The sequence below is a fragment of the Halyomorpha halys genome, unplaced genomic scaffold, assembly GCF_000696795.3.
Source record: "Halyomorpha halys isolate HHAL.00 unplaced genomic scaffold, Hhal_1.1 Scaffold226.1, whole genome shotgun sequence".
Classification (NCBI taxonomy): domain Eukaryota; kingdom Metazoa; phylum Arthropoda; class Insecta; order Hemiptera; family Pentatomidae; genus Halyomorpha; species Halyomorpha halys.
This window is the reverse complement of record NW_027115630.1, coordinates 101,002-121,046: the sequence shown is the minus strand read 5'-3', so window position 1 is coordinate 121,046 and position 20,045 is coordinate 101,002. Positions and strand designations below refer to the sequence as shown.

The window sequence follows — 20,045 nt, the reverse complement described above, 5'->3', positions numbered from 1 at the left end:
TTTATACGTAATTACTTAAATATACTTTTTTTTTATTTTATTCTGATAATATATTTATACGTAATTACTTAAATATACTTTTTTTTTATTTTATTCTGATAATATATTTATACGTAATTACTTAAATATACTTTTTTTTTATTTTATTTTATTCTGATAATATATTTATACGTAATTACTTAAATATACTTTTTTTTTACTTATTAACATAATAAAATATTTGATGATATTGAATATATATTAAAAAATTAAATATATAGGCTTATAATTTCAAAATGATTCCGATAGTCTTACCTTCTAGCGGATTCATATTAAAAAGTACCTTAGAAGAAGGTGCATAAGATCTTGGAAACATAGTATTGGTACAATTTCTGATAAATAGTATTTCTGATAAATAGCAGCTGAATTGTACGATGATATTTAAATAATTTAAATTCACTATTCTCCCTTGATTTATCCTGGATGTAGACATTATAAAAATTGATAAAAAATGCATAATTTTGTCTATGTCCCTTGTAAATAATTGCTCTTGATTTACTCAGAGGTATAGATAACTATCCGTATTCCAAACTAATGGGTGTTTTATTCTTTAAAAAAACAAAAAAAAAAAAAAAATATTTTTATTCGAAGAGAATGAAATGTCCAAACTGATCTTCTGTAAAGTCAAGTAAAAGCAGTATGTACCTTTACCATTGAGGTACAATTATTATAAAGTTACTTTTCTTAGTGCTCTGTCAAGCTTAAGGTATTATGGCTCTTAAGCTTGTTAGCTTGTAAATGCGCCTACATTCAAGTTTTTAAACCGTTTTGTACAATAATTACATGCCTCTAATCGTTTATCTCATTATTGTGTTTCATATAGCGCAAAAGCACTTATTTTTGTTATTATATTATATTTAGACGAATGTGATATTCAAATCATAGGTTTCTTGAAAACTGTCTCTTGGAAGTTGTATATAGATTTACGAAAAATTAATAGAGCCAGTAAGAAATGCATTCTACTAGCGTACATTGAACCAATATTTCTTTTATATAAAGAACAGGCTTTGTGAGCCAGGTGGTTCGATGCCGATAAAACTAGCAGTCTTTTGACTGCAAACCCTCTATCCTCCCCTTCCCTTTCTTCGCCACTGAATTCCATTAAATCCTAAGTCCTCAAGATATATCGTGACACAATCATCCCATCTACGTTTCGACCAAACACTAGGGCGGATGCTTCTTGGACTGATTATTCTCCAGTTAGACTGTATTTTTCCAGAAGGAATGAAAATTATTTTTACTTTAACAGCTTCGTTTAGCATCAATTCAATTTTTATTAATCAGAAAATTTAAGTTGGCATAACAGTGCTGGTAAAATTAATTTTCTAAAAGAAAGACACTATACAAATAAGCCGTATAAAGCATTATAGTACACCCTGCTTGATAAAATCAACCCCATTGAACATAGTTATGGAAATAATTTTAAAAATTCGTAAAAACTTTCTAATTAACCAATTCATTTACTAAAATAACGAATCTTGTCTTTTTAAATTATATTTTTATGTTTTTTCTGAAAATTCTGAAAACTTTTGATTCAATTTTATTTACTGATATATATCAGTTGTATATTTGGATAAAATTTGAAGAAAAAAAAAATTGTTTTTTGGTTTACAATGAACGTTATACATCATCCTCCTTGGTCAAATAGAATTTATTGCTGTTTCATTTATTATACTAAGGCTTTTTCATTGGAATGCATTGTATAGGAGTTATAAGAGGAAAAATAAAAACGTTAATTCACCACTTTATTAAATTAATTATCAAACTAGTAAGAGTTTTAGGACCGCTTGAAATTCATTTCCGTGTTAAGTGTAACAGAAACTAATTTTAAAAATTATTTTTCAATGTAAGTTCAGTAGGGGGCGGATTTGATGAAGCAGGCTGTACTATAATGCTTTCAATGGCTCATTGTCAAAATTATTTTCATCAGCAATGTTATGTTAACTTAGAAATTTCTGATATAGTTAGATTCCTAATTTTTTTTTTTTTTTTGTTTTTTGGATTCATAGGTCATTGTGTTCTATCACATTTTGTTTTCATAAATAAATATTTAATTACTATGTGTATTAAGTTAACATAATTTTTAATACCAAGCTAGAGGTCCTCGTGAATAGCTAGTTTTAACAAGGATGCTGCTATTTATAACGAAAATATTTATAGAACTCCTCCTAAAACGGTTAATTAATTGCTTTGTATGATTCATCTTTGGGGTCCCCAGGGACGCCTCTGTCACCCGATTTTATGAAGAATTGAAGTGACTTTACCCCTCTTTCCGTCGTGAATATTTTCTTGCTTCCTTTCTCTACTAAATTATCTAATCCTGTCGTCCATCTTACATCACAGATATCCTTCAATTTAAATCCTTAGTGCAGTCCCGCAATACCCGCTCACGGCCTTCAGACTTATATATAAGTGCCCATCGAATCGCAGCCTTTGGTAGATCTTTCCTCATCCGTTCCTCATCCCTATGGAATTCTATTCCCTCTTTCATTCGTAGTTCTAATACCCTTCCAACCTTCAAATCCCGTATCTTCGACCACCTTCTGTCCACCCAATTCCGGAAGAATAACAATTGAAAGTATCAAACAAGGTTTATATATTTCTGTACTTAATGTCTCAGATTTTTGTTTATTCTTGTAAATATGTTCATTAGCATAAATTGTACCTTTCCATTTATTAGTTTTAGTTTCATTATATTTGATTTTTTTTCTATTACTTATTATATTATATTATTACCAGAAGTGTTTGTCATCTTATGTTTTATGATATGACATATGATTTTAATTTATTTATTCTATTCTTATTTTATATATTCTGTCAATTATTATTGTTTATTTTTATCTTTTTATATTCATTATTTTATTATATTTTATGACGTTTTATAATTTCATTTTTTATTTTGTATCTCCCTCTCGGCTCTGAAGCCTAATTTTGACGCCTGTAAATTATAATAAAGGGATAAGTCCCAGAATAAATAAAGATGATTATTATTATTAAAATGTCGAATATCTCAAAACTACTGTTTTGACTTAGACCATTTTTCCATTCAATCGCCAGGCCCGACTATTGATAATTAAAAAATAAATAAAATTGGTAACTATTCTAAAAAATTAAGCCGTGAGCGAAATTTTATTAAATAGCTTTTTTAATCTGATAGATGTGATAAAGGATCTTTATTGATAGCAGAAAAAAAAGAAAGAGGAAGATTTATCTCGCTCTTTGACAATAGGTCTCAGCGGACCAAACCAGTGCAGGCAGGTGTTGGAGCAACCCACCTGGGCCTCACCACCTGCTCCATCTTCCGTGCAATAACATCCTAGTTCCATCATAATATTATCCAAGCGCATAATTGATTTTACTACTGCTACATTTCATGTCGTGGTGCTACTCAATTATATACATTTCCCTATATCACAATGAAGTGGTGTCTTAACCAGGTAAGACAGAAAGTTTTTCCAATGCCTGATAGTAAATAAATTCAGTATCCGTGTTAACTAACATTAGGCATTAAATATTATTATATTATTGTTTTTATTTTTAGTGCTTAATTACATTAAATTTGAAGGTTGGTCAGTTTTAACAGACAGCGTTGGGACACAATGGCGTATATAAAAATTAATTCTTAAGACCATATGAGAAAACTTGTAAGTCGAATTTTTGATTATAGTAATTATTTCAATAAATCTTTATACAAATAATTCTGATTGTAATTCGTACGAGTGAATCGAAATGATTACGGAATCATCAGGTTATATAAGATCCATCGAATAGGTGGCAGGAAAAGGTGATGAATTGATAATGACGCAGTAATTGAATTCATAATGTATGGCACAACACGCTATTATCTCCAATTCTCTGTGCTGAAATTGGGGCATTGCATTTGTATTATATCAATTTAACGGAATTAAATTCCGAATTTCTAAAATATATATTGGAATACTTTGTTTTTCTAATATTATGCTGAATTTGAACAATATGGAATGTGCTTAGGTTGTGGGCTTATTTAACAAAAATAAGTTTCTATTTTTATTTTAAATTTGTATGTACTACTTAGATATTCCTAAGATTTGGGTTACCTCGTGATAACCCTAAACTAGGTTTAGGGCAGTTTTTAGAAAAACACTAGTTGTCAGCAATGGCGCTATTAAAGCGAAACAATTATATGACGCTAATGGTTTTCTTAAAAATGATAAGGTACATTTTATGCACTTAGGATTTAGATGTAGAGAATTTTTTTATCTTTCTTACTCAACACAAAGCTAAACTTCCGACTTAAATTATTATTTCATATTTTTAAAAAACCATCAAAATTACCATTATCTGGGAAAAACTAAAGATTTATATTTACCTTCCTAGACCAATTTGGACTTACGGTCCAATATCTCATCTCTGTACTCCTCATTCACTGATAGTAAAAATGCTATTTACATTGTTGTGTGAATAAAATAAATTAATTTTAAAAAAATCTTTCTTACTCTATGGTTTCATCTGTTTCAAACTCATGATTAATACAAGATTAATTAATAACATCTGAAATTTACGCAGGAAAACAAAAGGATTTATTACAAAATAAAAAAAAAGTCAACAAGAAAGCTTCTTTATTATTTTTATTTATTTATTTTTTTTGTTTTATTCCAAGAGAGAATGGTACTGAGGAGAAAAACGCATTAAATGTGTAAAACATAATTTTTATCTCAACCCAATACTTGGGAAAAAGATAGTTGCACCAACGCAATTAATTATAACGATAATAAAGATAGTAATGACCTATTGTTGAGATTATTAAATAATAGATAAATTTTATTTCATATATATTTGATAGATTGAATGAATTTGAAGGAGATGATCAGGGCTGCGGTCAAGAAAAACGAATTTGTTTAACTGGTTCTTGATAGCCAATGTTTCGACCCACAATGCTATTCTTCATAAGGGCTGTTGTGATGGGTGGATGTGCACACTACTGAACAAGGGAATTTTAGTTGAATTGTTCAATTTAAATTGATTTTTTTTTCTTAAATGCTGTTCTGACCACTTCCTTATAAATAATTGTTGAAATTGAATGTGTTTACAGTAAAAAATATATAATTTTTACGTTTTCACAATTTCTGCTTCTTCTTATTTCATGTAAGATTCCCCATTTGCAGGAATATTGCGTATTCAAAAATTAACTTTTAACTTAAAAAATCTGTGTTGCGCATCAAGTATCAAGTATGGCGTTGTCATGGCAATAGGCCTATACAAACTACTAACACCTATACAAGTTCTAGATCAACATTCTATCTGACTCAAAAAAGGATTTTTTTTCAATTGGACTGAATTAGCAATACCGGAGCAGTAATCTGAACAGAAATATATCTAATCACCTTAATCGTGACAATAATTACACATCATATTTAATTTTTAAAAAATGATAGATATTTTATACCTAATTTAATATTTGGCAAAACATTTGTTTACTACCTTCTGCTTTAATATTTACACGGTATGCCAGATGTGTTTGTCTCCCTCCTTAATTTTTCAAACTAAAGTTATTTTATCGTATTCATAAATATATTCATTTATTTATCATAAAAATACATAAATTGAGAGTTTGTGATTTTGGCCATGTTACAAGAGATCTTATAATGCCCGACCCAACAATTTATCGCGCTATTGTTGTCATTCTGTGTTTATGTGCTCCTTCCTTCTCTCAGTTCCACAGAAAGGATAATTTGTTATTAAAATTTATGACGTAGGCCGTGGCGTATGATTGCCGTGTTCATTTCAATATGACTCATTGAATATTAGTATTCCTCTCTGTGTGACATAAAGGTCAAGTTCATGTCTAGGCTTATCCGTCTTGAATAGTGATTTGGTGGAAGTTTTCCAACATCATGTTGATCGTTTCTATTAGAAATAAATTTCGTTTTATCGTTTTAGTCATTTTGTCCATAAAATAGATAATTTAGTGTTCGTTCCGTTGATATATGTTGTTCTGACTTTTAAGAAAAGGAGAGGAACATTACAACAAAATATCCAGAGGAGGGAGTAGAAGGGCGAAAAAAATCCCTTGCTGTTCTGGTGCTAATGGAATTTTTTGGTAGCTGGAACAATCTGGACATTGCCGCAAATTTGTCAAGAGAGAAAAAAAAGTGATGATTGCTGAACAGGAGACATATTTTATTCATTTTCAGTCTGCGGTTTAATCTTTATTTCATTTGGAATGGTTCTCGTTTCATTCATTAGTCAATTATTTATTCATTGTTCTGTATTTTCTTAAAAGCCATCGAATCATTAGCCTTATTTTCTGAAAAATAGAATACATCAATAAATAATTTATTCATAATATTAATCTTTAATATTTAATTATTTTGAGGTTTATTTTAAGGATCTGAAATTTTAGGCCCTAATAAATTAAAGGAAGAAGGTTCTTTAATTATATGGCTTCTTTACTTTCGAATTATGCTGTACTTCAGTAGCGTGAAATTTTTCCAGCATTAAACATTAAATACGCGAATTTGAAGTTATCTGATCTTACTCGTCATTCATACTGCAGTTCGTTCATAATTTTTTCTTGGAAGAATATAGTTGACCGTATCAAGTAAATTGTCCGGGCGGCAGTTAATAAAGGTATCAAAATAGTAACAAAAAACTATTTATTGTTAACCTACGTTTCGCCCCACCTTGCATGGCTTTTCTTTTACTATTTTGATACCTTTTTTATTGACCAGCTGGACTATCTTCAAACAATTTATTTTTTATTAAAATTAATTTCAAAATATAATTAAAATATTCTTAGAAGAGCTCATAGAAGTACGTTCATCTCTAGTAAATTATCATAAAAATTAATAGAAAAAATGAGTTGATGTGGTGAAGGTGCGATTTCCCAAAATTCTGTTTTCTTACAATTAAGGTTTCATTGCTTTAAATGCTCTTTCTAACATTATCTATCGTAGATTCTTGATTGAATAATTCCTGATTAGGGAGGATTTATCGTGTCTTTAAAAGAGTACATAAGAAACTTCATTTGATGTTTTCCGAAAACATTAATTATTTTTTTAATCCACTCTATTTCTATGTCAATTTTACCTCATGATATTTTTGAAGGAAAGATTACTTGAATTGTAAATACCTTTAATACCTAATTTAAAGTTATTTTTTTTTAACTTTAATAAATTTTATTTAATAATTTAATAAATTGCATTATTTTTCCTTTTTTTTTTATTTAAATGGCCTGCAGAAGTGAGGGAATCTGTAAAATGTTTTTTCTGGTTTGGTTGACAAGATCAAAGTATATCTAAAGGGGGGGGGGTGGGTGTCTTTGTAGTTCTCAATGTATGTTGAGCCATTCTCCTAATCTATTAAATCGACAGTATTTTGACCTCATATCATTTTTAAAACATTAATTATCATAAATGTCTCTAAAAGGCGTATTTTCATTGGCATATTGCTAATGATATATTTCAAGTGTAAAATTCATAACTTGGCCAACATTCATCAAATCAATGAAATTTGTACATGTATTTAGCGAATTATATATTAATTGATGCACTCATTATTATTTCAAATATGGACGTTAAATTTTGAAGTAATGCATAATCTTTTAAAATGAGTTTTATAGACAATAAGCTCTTAAGACACCAAAGTTGAACCGTAAAATACTCAATAGTTCATAAAATTTGTATAGATTTCAATGACTTTAAATAAATATTAATAACTGAAATACTCCGACTTCCTCTTCCGAACATAGTCTAAATTAAGGGATAGGATGTAGTCATTTATTTCTGGCAATGGGCAATCCTTGATCTGGTTGTGTGGCCCAGTTTGGGTTTGGGTCCTCTTAAATTGAACTCTTAAGGATTTTTTATCGAGGTGTGTGAATGAGTATTATTTGTTCGTTATGTATGCTTTTGCACTTATTTTATCCGTATATTATTTATTTATTTTTTAATTTATTCTGTCGAAATTAGCATTACTTTCGGTTGATATGTAAATAAGAAAAATAGTTATAAAAATCTAAAATAAATCATAAACAGTAATAGACATCAATACAAGAAATCACAATAAATGTCCAATTACTGAATTCAGAATTACCTGTCAGAAAAACCTAAACTGAAAGTTTTAGTTAACCGCGGAGAGACAAATGGTTATTATGTTACAAAAACAAAACAATATTTACGACATTTTCTGAAAACGCGGTTTGTTTCTACTAGTAGTAGTTTAATCTTTTACAGACAAGGGAATGTTAAATAAAAATTTAGAAACTTCTAAATGTGTGCGTTGTTTGTTTGTTGCTGCAAAGCACAGAAATATTCACTTATCATGCACGTTAGTAATCTAATAATATATTTTGACTGAAAAATATAATATTATATATTACATTTGGAGTATGATGATTTTTATTTATATATTTACTATGCATATACGCTGTTGCATGATTATAGGAAATTGTAAAGAAAAAATTATTAGTGAATAATTTGTTGGTTTGCATTTTGCAGGGTTTCTTTTTTGTTTGACAAACCATCTTATTTTTTGTCAGTAAAAATTTACTGTGGATTTGAACGATTTGGACTAGGGTTGTTAAGCATGTAAAGCCACTGATCTTCCTATTGTAAATTTAATATACCATTAAGTGTATAATCAATTTACCATATCTTTAATATTCCATTATACTGTATAATTATATATTAAACAAGGATTGCATAGTTTAATCAATTTTTGTAATAAATCAATATCTTATATTGTATATAATTTAAAAAAACCTTGCAATGCCTAATTATAATTAAACCCTAGCTAACTGGCTCTCCGATTTAATTGATGGTAAAAATGAAAAGTGCTGAGAAAGCACTAATCCGGTAAAACCCTACAAGAAACAAAAAAAATATGTATATTTGAAAAACTGGTATTTAATTAAATATATTATTATAACATCGCTGCCTTAACTTCCTTATTTTGGCTAAAGTAACAGATTTATTAAAAAAATAATCAATTACATGAACAAGAATGTAGCATAGGAAATAATAAAAACGGTGTTGAGTGAGCATGAAATTTTCAATAATTTTCGTTGTCATGAATAATGTTTCAATTATAGTGATTTTTCCATGGCGCACCATTAATCTAGACCGTTACCTTTTTTTATAGGGATATGTTAAAGTTCTGAGAAATTAATACTTCGTCACTAGGCACGTTTAATATCGATATATTGAGCTAAAATATTTTTGTAATCTCCGACAGACTACAAAATAGTTCAGTTTTGGTATGATAAAATCTACACTCTAGAGTAGTAAAAGATTCACTATGTAAAAATGTTTAACCATAATTATAGCTTTACGGTTAATGAATCATCAGTGCAGATGCGTTCCCTTCCTGTAGCTATTACCAAGACGAGACACCATTGGCAAACTTCTTTCATGGATGGAAGTGGTTTCTTTTTTAATTTAGCGCCCCCGCGGAGCGAAGAATGCTAGAAGCCGCGAAAACAATAGACCTCAGGGCATTATTTATAAAGGGCATTGTTCGAGGGGTATTGTCGTCAGTCCGTGCTATCCCGTCTCCTTCCGATCGTGTATAGGCTCTGTGTTGAGGGCGCATCGCAGCCTCTCATTTATTCTTACATTATTTACTGCTATTGCTCTCCTTATTTTATTTTATTTTATTTTTATACCAGATCGGCCAGGTGGGCCTTAGATGGTTGATATAACTTATATTATATATATATTTCTTAACAATTGATTATGAGGGGGTATAGTCATACAAATGTCACCCCTAACTATATAAAATGTTCTTATTAAAAGAAAATAAATAGATAAGAATAATGCTTCTTAATAAAAGAGGAAAGTAAAATTAATAACAAAAAATAATAATATTGGTACACTTAAATAAAACAAACAATTGCCCTCTAATAAGAAAAGTTAATTTGAAAAAGGGAGGAGAGAAGAAAAAAAAAAATAATAATAATAATGGATAAATAAAATGATGAATAATAATAATAAGTAAATAGAGGTAGTGTGACTATGAATTAATTTTATATTTATTAAAAATTTATAAAAAAATGTCCTGCAGCAGTCTGGGCTTCAGTCTTCGGGTTGAGGTTGGGTTTCCCAGGTTGTAGGCCACTGCTCCTTAAACTGTCGCCAACTGGGAGTGGAACTTCATGAACTGTTTTTTTGATGTAATCCTCTATTGACTCCATTTGTAATTTGCGATGCAATTGGCTATTTTTAATGAACCAAGGAGCATTAATGCGATTCTTAGGACTTTATTTTGAAAAGATTGTAGTTTTTTCCTTTTCGTGAAGGATGCCGCTCCCCAGACTTCACAGCCGTACATCAGCAGTGGCCTTAGGATTGTTTTCAATATAAGAACAGTTGTTTCTGGTTTTAGTTTGGAATTTCTGTTTAGGATAGGATATAGCATTGCTCTCCTTAGTTTGAAAATTATTTTATTTTTACTTGAATTCCGAACATTTAAGTAGTTAATACAACATATGGAAAACATCACAGGTTTGTCGATATTCAAGAACAAAACAAACGAAAAATTGCAATTTTTCTAATGAAGATTGAATAATTTTAGTTTATTTAATATAATAGAATAATTTATCTATTTTCTACATAATGTATTGCTTAAGATTATTACTTGACCATTATAACTAATTGAAATGAGCAGTTTACTGTAGATAATGTGTGGAAAAGATGGTCAGGGGTTGCGGTCAGTAAAAGTTAACACAAATAGGTGTAACTTATTTTATATCTACCGACGTTTCTACCTAAATTGTAAGACTTACTCAGGGCTAAAAAACTAGACGAGACAACTACCATAAATAAAAAACAAAAATCAGATAAAGCAGACACAGTATAATAAAATAATTAAAAAAGAAAGTAATCTATAATATTTAAATACAAAATATAATTATTTTATCTACATATTTTAATTTTTTTCGCTGAATCATTGGTTTCCACGCATTTTTAATGTAAATTTCATTTTTTATTTACTTTCCTAAAGTACTGTTTGATTTTTCATGTATGTTTTTTGTATTTATTTATTCATTTTTGTTTCCTTCCTTAATAATATTTTAATACTTTTGTATACTTATATTCTTACCATGCCTTTATTATAAATTACCTTCTTAAAGTATTATTTGTAATCTTTTTTATTTTCTTATCATCTTGTCCTGTTTTAATTCCTTTTTATGTTCTGTTAATGTTTTAATGTTCTGAGTCAAGAAAGGTACAAAAATACCAGAAAAAAAACTGTTAGAAACCATCATTTTGACACCACGTTCCTGGTTGACAGTAAGATTCAAATGCTGTGAAATATGATAAGAATATACATAGAAAGATTTACATACAAATTGGTTACGTGGTAGTTAACTAAAATAATTTAAATATAAATGCATAGAATACTAAATAACTGCAGGTACAGCAATGAGTGAAAGAATTGGAAATGTACCACTGAAATAATGAATAGTAAAATAATAATTAAAAGAAGTAGTAAGTAATATGGTAAAATTATAATAAGGAAATTGAGAAAAAGAGTTTTAATTTTAATTAAGTACAGAAATATTGTGAACAATTTCGTTGATTTTTCTAGAATCATTGTTTTTATATTTTCAAAGTCTCTGAATAGAATTCGAAAAATCAACACAAAATCGTCAATATGAAAATCATAAAAATTTAGTAACAAACAGAAAAATTACGTAATAAAATATAAGTTTTGATGAAAATAAGGTTTTTTTTTTTTTATATTTTCAATTAAACGTTAGGAATAAAACTTATGGAGCATTATAATGATTTATTCTCATTTTTAGAGAAATTAAAATAAGTAAATAAAAAGTTAAAAAGAATTTTTTTTTTACTATTATTATTTATAATTTTCCCAGAAATGTATGTACGTTTATCTATTCCACTATTTCATTTTTTTCTAATTTACTCGAGCAGTCCATATAATAGCAGTCATATATCTCTTACCTTTATCTATTCTACTGTAACACTCTTGAATACATTTTGCTGGAATCTATATGATTTTTATTAGGGACTGTCTTTCCTGTTTCAAGGTTTAATCAAAAATGATCATTATACTCCTTTTTTGGTTGATTTTACTGTTGATGGACCTTCTGATATCTAGTGATCACATTGATTGATTTTGAACTTTTATTTCATACACTCGCTACCGACACTCATTATTCCTCACAGCCTTAATCTATCTGATTCAACTTTCCTTTAAGTTTCCTTTCCTTTTAAAAGAGATATTTTCCTTTGGCTTCCTCCTGTCGAATTCCTGGCTACTAGTGTTTACCTCCCCGCCTGTAGCGAGTTCAGAATCCCAATCGTGGCGGAACAGAGTTGACACATACCAGAAATGCTGAGGCCCGCCTAACGCAAACGCAATTCCTAACCAGCTTTCAAGGTGAGATTCCCTACCTGAGGTGTGTGTGCTATGGTTGGAAGCCATGGTACTGAATGTTGATTGATATAGTGCCGGTTTTGATCGTTGTATGGGATGATTCTATGATTTAGTCTTCACACTATCATATATTGCCATCAGTAATTGTTATGGAAAAGTTAAATTATGTAGGTTTTTGCTGAACAGTACTTTGCAGTATGAATGTAAAATTGTTAAAGTTTGGAAATTACTTCTCAACTGCCATTAAATTCCAAGATTATTTACTCTATTTTAGTTTTATGCTATTTAAGAATCAAGGTTATTGTATATGTTCTAATTTGATTGTGTTAAAACTTCTATGATAGAACGTAAAGACTTGATTGTATTTCGAAATCAAAATAAAAAGCTTTAGAATTGAAAATGTTTTGTGTAATTTATCAAAAAACTTATTATTATTTTTATTACATCTAGCCTGAAAAATGAGTTAGTATTGTATATTAAATTTCTTTCTTTAATGCCTTGTGAAATTGTATCTACACACACAAAAGTATATGTAAGTATATAGTTACATATTTATATCCAAAGCAATTGATCAGTTTTTACTTTCACTTACCTATACAGAGAATACATAGTAAGGGATAGTATTTCGCCGGTTTCGTTTTGAGGTCCCCTGAATCCAAATTACTACCAAGTCTAACAACAAAATCTTTTCGAACTATTAAGTGAAAACTTTAAAGTTATATTTTATAATTATAGTTGGGTAAAATTTATTCTAATAATTATTTAATTGAAAAAAATTAATAAAAAACAATAAATGAAAATTGTCCTTTAATCAAAGCATATCCGTTAAGAACCACAAATATTGATTTTTCCATTATAATAAACTAGGGAGGGGGGTACACCCTGTCTGTTTTATTTTAATTTTACTGCCGTTCATGACAACTGAAACATTAATCATTAAAAAATAACAAAATTCTTAATCAAATTAATTAAGTTTCCTAAAAATATGATTGTTTACCAATCATTCGTTTTATATTAGTCACTATTAATGACTGAAAATTATTTATTAGTCATGATTATTTTTTGTATATAAAAAAAGCCAATTAGGTAATTTTGGGTGTATCTGTATCTGTGGACACCCTCGCTCAAAAATGGAAAGTCGTTCCGAACTGAAATTTTACATTAAGGCAGATACATGCCTTTTTCGATAAAATTAACCGACCGGCTATTTTAGAGAATCGAAATTTCACATTTTATCGGAAACGACTTTTAATAAAACTGTAAGCGTAGAATTAAATGGTTTTTAATACCAGCTAGGTATCATTTCATTGAGATAGTCTGACAGGGCTCTAATGATAAATATATATAAAATTTCGTCTAAAGTTCCTTTAATTTTGTTTATTGAACAAAAATAAACCTTTCTTATTATTAGAAATAATAAACAATGGATAAAAACAAAGTATGAAAGAATTTTAAGCCTGTTTTTTCCTGATTCCATTACGGCTTTGTTATCCTTTGTTAAACTGTTGTATTCTTGGCAGGAACAAAGTTTATATTCGTTATTTCCTCTCCAATAAACACTAAAATACAAATTTTTATAGCAACTGAATAATATTTTTTCTTTTTTCATAATTTCGCCTTCCCTGGTCCTTGTTTGTTATTTTTTAATTTATTTTTTTTAAAACACAAAAATAATATTAACGTCAACAAACAAGCTCACAAGTCTATACAAAACTTGGAGACATGTGTAGTGTAGCCAGTGACAGTTGTCCGATGCGCGCTCGGCACCAGATTTTTATTTATTAAATTAAAAACTTACTTGACTTCATGAAGTTTTAATTAGAAGTTTTCTTATTCACTTTTAATTGGTTTCGTAACAAAAAGTTTTTATGTAATAATTATTAATAAATAAAATCGTCGAACTAATTTTATTTACTTTTTAGGTAATATCTACTTAATATGAATCTTATAATTGACAATTTTTGACAAAAAGTAGAAAAAAAACTTAATATATTGTTCCTTGTCAGGAAATACAGATAAAACAAAAAATGTAACCAATTTTATATGTACGGCTCAGTTCTTACAAAACAGAACTGAAGTTTTGAGCGGCAGTGCACATACAATACTTTGTGAAAACATGAACTCTTCTTTTGTCAAAAAATGAGACTTATGTGCATACATTATGATGACGTAAGAGTTGACGTTACAGGTCTCTTATAAGTGTTTGTGCTGCATATTAATCGATAAGTGCAGTGTTATCTGCGTTGAATAGAGCTCTAATTCTGATCTCATCCTTCCAACCTTGCTTCCCTCATCACAATTCCAGTCTTATCACAATGAGTGCATTGTTTGACGATTAGTTAGGAGTCATCACAAGCCTATCAAAGCGGACTTGGTTGACAAGTTTTTAGTTTATTCATATGATCAATAGTTTTCTTTTCACCTCAAGTGTAAATTTTTGATATTGAACGAATCAATGTATCTTTGAACTCGTGATCGAAGCCACGCGACTGCCTACCACCCTAAGGTTGTAAGTTCGAGTCCCCGGCCCTTCCCTTTTTTTCAATCATAACATTATACGACACTCATTAAAGCCTCCCCCCAGTAAATCGCGTTGTAACAGTGCGCGGCCTTGGATCTCTACGGTATGTCGCGCCAATAATATTAACATATTATTAAAAGTGTTAAACAATTATCAAAAGTGTTATTAAAAATAAATATATTTATAAACTTTATTAAAAGGTTGAGGACATTAGTTAGTTTTTAACTCAATAAATAAAAGTCTGGAGCCAGTGTGTTCTTGGTATTATTATTACTCTTTTGAAATAAAAAAAAAATTATAGCTCTATTATATTCATATTTTAAACCAGTTTATAAATAGATTTATTTTGGATACCATGTATAGTTTGTTATATTATATGCCTCAAATGAGTTAATTTTATTAGTTTAGCACTATATGCTCGATAATATTGTTATTTAATTTCTGACTTATGTTCATTGACTGTAATATAAAATAATTTTATGCGCAGATGGTACAATATTCTGAGTCACTATTTCCATTTAAAAAATAGAGGTGGGTATTACATTACGAGCCTCATTCATCTTCCAAAATTATAATAAATTACCTTTTTCATGTAATGATTTTTTTACTAAATCTTACTTTAGTTAACAAAGGGGTGTTCATGCTGCATTGTTGTTATATGATTTAACAAATGACAGTATTTGATAATCGTATTATGTTTTACTGAAATAGTATTTCACAGTCGTTCTTCACTGGTTAAACCCAAGAACCAATTAAACGGGGTTTTGCTTTAATAAGTATGCCGTTAAGTATTTCAAAGTTTATATGTCATAAAAAATATAAGATGTAAACATCTCAAAAAGTTATTAAACTATCCGATCTTCGTTTGATATATAATTATATCGTATCACATACGTTAAATATACGGTAAAGGTAAGGTATAGTAAATATACGCGTAACGTATACACCAAGAGCCAGTGAAAATGGTTTTACTGTAGTAAATATACCATCAGGCATTTTGAAATTTTTATATTATACATAATATAACTTATTAACTTATCTCAAAAAAATGATGAAACCATTCTAACCTCGTTTGATATATTATTATACAGTATAATCATACACTAAATATACGGTAAATGTATGGTATCTTAAACATATGCAGATTGGAATTTATTAGAAGAAGATAACCTAATGGATAGATCAGCGGCTTTACATGCTTAGCAACACTGGTTAAACCCCAGGGTTTGAAATTGTTAAAAATTCTAGCACAGTAATTTGTCTATTGACGAATAATTAAACGGATTTGTCAGACAGGGAACTTCTAGTTTAAGTAAAGTATGTTTATTGGGCGGGAAGGGTGTAAATAAACTCCAGTTTTTCGTTCAGTTCCGTAGATATTATCCTAGCAAAAACAGAAAATTCAATGAATTTCAGCCGATATGATTCCCAATGCTAATTAGATGATAAGCTATGCCTACTAATGTTCCTGGATTAAAGATTTCCATCACTTGCAGCCGGTTGTGATCAGTTAATCGACCCAAGGTCCCAAGAGATCAAGACGAGCCAAGAGATCTATCAACATCCGTGACCGAGGAATTAATCACGGTGAAGGTTGTCCCGTTTGCATTGTCCTCCGCCTTCAGGACTCTTCCTGATCCATCCTAAGAGTGCTGCAGGGAAAAATATATTTCTGGACGAGGGTACTCGGGGCAGTGCCGGTGACGGGAACAAATCCCACTGACCATGGAAGGCCCTTGGAGATGATTGATGTTGTCCTCCATACGGTCCATTCTCATTAAGCAGCGTGTTTTTTGGCGGTCGTCAATTCGATATGAGATCATTCAAGCTATAATTACTTTGGCTGGGATAAATATCTTTTAATACAGAGACTTTTAGTGGAATTAATATCCTTATATAGGTGAAAATATTTTTAAATGCTCATAGTCTTCTGTCTTGGATTTTAAATTGTTCAGAAATGGCTCATTTCATAAAGGCTAAAATAATACCGACATATTACAGATTGAAAATTAAATGTTTTTTTATTTGATTTTATTTTTATACCAGATCTAGGCCTGGTTGGCCTTACATGGTTGATATAACTTATATTATATATATTTTTTAACAGTTGATTATGAGGGGATATAGTCATGGAAATGATACCCCTAGCTATATAGAATGTTCTTATTAAAAGATAAAAAATAAATAAATAAATAGATAAGAATAATGCTTCTTAATAAAAGAGGAAAGTAAAATTAATAACAAAAAATAATGATATTGGTACACTTAAATAAAACAAACAATTGCCTTCTAATAGTAAAAAGAAACAAGTTAATTTGAAAAAGGGAAGAGAGAAGAAAAGAGAAAAAAAAATGAATAATAATAATAAGTAAATAGAGTTAGTGTGACTATGAATTAATTTTATATTTATTAAAAATTTATAAAAGAATGTCCTGCAGCAGTCTGGGCTTCAGTCTTCGGGTTGAGGTTTGGTTTCCCAGGTTGTTGGTCACTGCTCCTTTAACTGTCGGCAACTGGGAGTGGAACTTCATGAACCGTTTTTTGATGTAAACCTCTATTGACTCCATATGTAATTCGCAATGCAATTGGCTATTTCTTATGAACCAAGGAGCATTAACTGCGATTCCTAGGATTTTATTTTGAAAAGATTGTAGTAAAATCAAATGTTCTTGAAGGTACTAAAACCGAATTGATTTTTTTCAGACGATAAGAAAAAAATCAATCTAAAAATTCGAATCATTATTGAAGGTAATAAAATAGATGTATAAACTTCAAAGTTGGTGTAACTTATACAGTGAATGTTAAAACAGACAAGAAATCTGAACCAGCGCTGCAGAAATTTTAAGCAAAATTAATTTATGAAAAATATTGGAGACAATTTATTTATCCCATATCAATTTAACCTTGATATGAATCGTAATGGTATAAGAAATAGGAAATTTAACCAAAATATAGTTGAAATCAATATATCATATACCTGACCTGAATGTGGGGAAGGTTACAAATATTGTTGGGACAAAGTATAATAGTGAGGTGTATATAGTTGACCGTAGATTAATAATTGGAGAAAATGGTCGGGGGTGCGGTCAGTAAAAAGAACATAAATAAACAATGGCATGAATACATATTTTTTTGTTTATTTATGTTCTTTTTACTGACCGCAACCTCCCCCTCCCCTCTCCGACCATATTCTCCAATTATGAAGTATAAAATTGTAAATTGACAGTAAATAAAATTTTAATAAGAATAAAATTTGTTCTTTGGTTATATTCTTTAATTATTATTTTATAAAACTCTATTGGCGTAGAAGATAAGGGAGTTTAACCCTAGATAAAGGGAGTTAAAATGAAGCATATTAGGGCATTAAGGATTTGTTTTTATTTTCAATTGAATATAGAAAAATGATTTAAAAAAGGTCCGTTAAACACGACTTCATCATTTGTTTCAGATTAACTTTATATTTTTGTTTTTCATGTTCCTTAAAAATTTTATTATTTAGGTATTCCTATAGAATTAAAGATTTTTTTATTTCCTTTAATTATTCCAAAATCTATTGAATTTTTTAAAACTTTCAAGTAGTTCTAAACTTTTAACCTGCACAGTTTATTATGTGTTTTTTCTTTGTACTATAATGAATTTATTGTAGCATTAAGAAATCTCATTGTAATTCGTCGTATCATTATAAACTTTAATATTAAAGTTCAACTACGATTTTCCTGAGTATAATATGATATAATTTCACATAAATATAAAACAACCACTTATGAGTTACATACATAATATCTATGAATTTGGAGACCGATAAACTTTATTTATTGGATTTTATTGATAAGATACGTACTTATTCAATTTTTACTGTTGTAAATTTATAATTTATTTATTAATATTAATTATTTGAAATGTTTTAAATAATCCCTTTTGTTTTACAGGAGTTACTATGCGTGAAAAGAAGGGAGGTGCTCTCAGCAGAGTTCAGAAAATCAAGAAAAGGCTGAGCCATAGCTTCGGAAGACTATGTGAGTATTTTTTTTATTTATATATCTTCAATTTATTATTTATTTTCAGTTAAATAAATATATAACTTCAAAACTTTAATATTTTTTTCATTTTTAAAATTTCATTATCGTTATTTCTAATGTTTTTTAAATCCAATAGAAAAATATTAGAATTGAATTGAATTTGAATTTCATGTTTTTCAATCTCATTGTGAACTGACGTTTAATCTGAAATGATTGTAATGTGTTCAACATTTTTCTTATGAAAATTTCATTGTTTTGTAATCGTTTTAAATTTATTTAAATCAGAGGTTAATTTAATATCTATAAAACATTTAATTGGTTTTTACATTTTTTTTTTTACATATGCTTCATACAAGATATTATGATAAACGTTATATAATTGAAACAAAGTGATAATTTGAGTTGATTACGTTACTGTTCCGTTATATAAGTATAACATACTTCGTAAATAACTTGACATTGAATTATAAATTAACACACAGTTTTAGAGTTGGAGATCAGCTTTACGTTAAAATGGCTGATTTTTTTTGTAATGATAATGATTCAGGTATTATACGATATCAGGCTTGAGGTTTTGAGTTAATTCAAATTTATAAATATAATTGTTGTAATAATAATAATAATAATCAGCAATATATATTTAAATATTGTTAACTTGTATCTGAGGTAAATAGAATAAGGCTACTTTAATGTTAATTGGCCATCTCTTCAATGACTTTCCCTATTTGTATCCATAATTACAAGGAAGGTCTCCCTTGATGAGATGAAATAGGAACAGGGTTGCCTCTAATCGCACTTAGTTAATCTTCTGTGATAAAAAAAACTTGATGATATAATAAAAATCTTAGTGTGTGTATCCCTTATAGTCCATTTTTTGAAAGCAAGTTCACCACACTTTTTTTCTTTAATTAATGTCAAATTATTTATTTTATGAAAGGAATTATTGTTTTTGCTCCCACCATGTTTTGATTTAGCTAGTTATTTATCATTTTAGGGTTTAAGAACTAAAAAATATGTGATGCCTAATGGCAATAAAATTACCCATTTTCAAACTTTGTGTGTGTGTGTGTGTATATGTATACATA

General features: G+C 28.8%; 1 long non-coding RNA gene across 3 annotated transcripts in view; it reads left to right on the top strand.

The window, feature by feature from the left end:
• Positions 1-20,045, top strand: part of LOC136797088 (uncharacterized) — a 235,837-nt gene that overhangs the window by 143,746 nt on the left and 72,046 nt on the right. For all 3 annotated transcript variants that reach the window (XR_010844908.1, XR_010844909.1, XR_010844907.1), the window contains one exon: positions 18,871-18,957. This is a non-coding gene — a long non-coding RNA (uncharacterized lncRNA). The remainder of the gene's footprint in view (positions 1-18,870; positions 18,958-20,045) is intronic.